The following is a 417-nucleotide window of genomic DNA, read 5'->3' as shown; positions in this document are numbered from 1 at the left end:
AGAGGACATGTTAATCATGATGAGCAAAAGAATAAACACCTTCAAGAAGGCTGCGCAGGGGTGAGATGAGATTTGTGGTTGCTCGTATGTCAGGGAGGGGGTAAGTGAGGGAGTTTAAATGAAGGGATCTTGCTGTTGCCTGGCTACCGGCGGGAGCTGTTCCGTCACTCTCGTCTCCAGCCACCTCTCCCACACGAGCAGCCTGCACCAGTCAATGAGCATGTTCTCTTCCTCTATTCCTCTACCCCCATTTCTCCATACACATGCACTCGCGCTGTGGGCAACAGTCGCACACAGACTATTGAAGTGGCTCTTTTTCTTGTAGTCGCTAACGCAGAGCCCCATTCAGCTTTGCTTCTGTCAAGGCGAGACGATAGCAGACATGGAAAGCCTGTGCTGGTTCAGCAGATATCACAA

This window comes from Sinocyclocheilus grahami, unplaced genomic scaffold (assembly GCF_001515645.1).
Source record: "Sinocyclocheilus grahami isolate Dianchi unplaced genomic scaffold, SAMN03320097.WGS_v1.1 scaffold4087.1, whole genome shotgun sequence".
Taxonomy (NCBI): Eukaryota; Metazoa; Chordata; class Actinopteri; order Cypriniformes; family Cyprinidae; genus Sinocyclocheilus; species Sinocyclocheilus grahami.
This window is presented reverse-complemented; position numbering follows the sequence as displayed.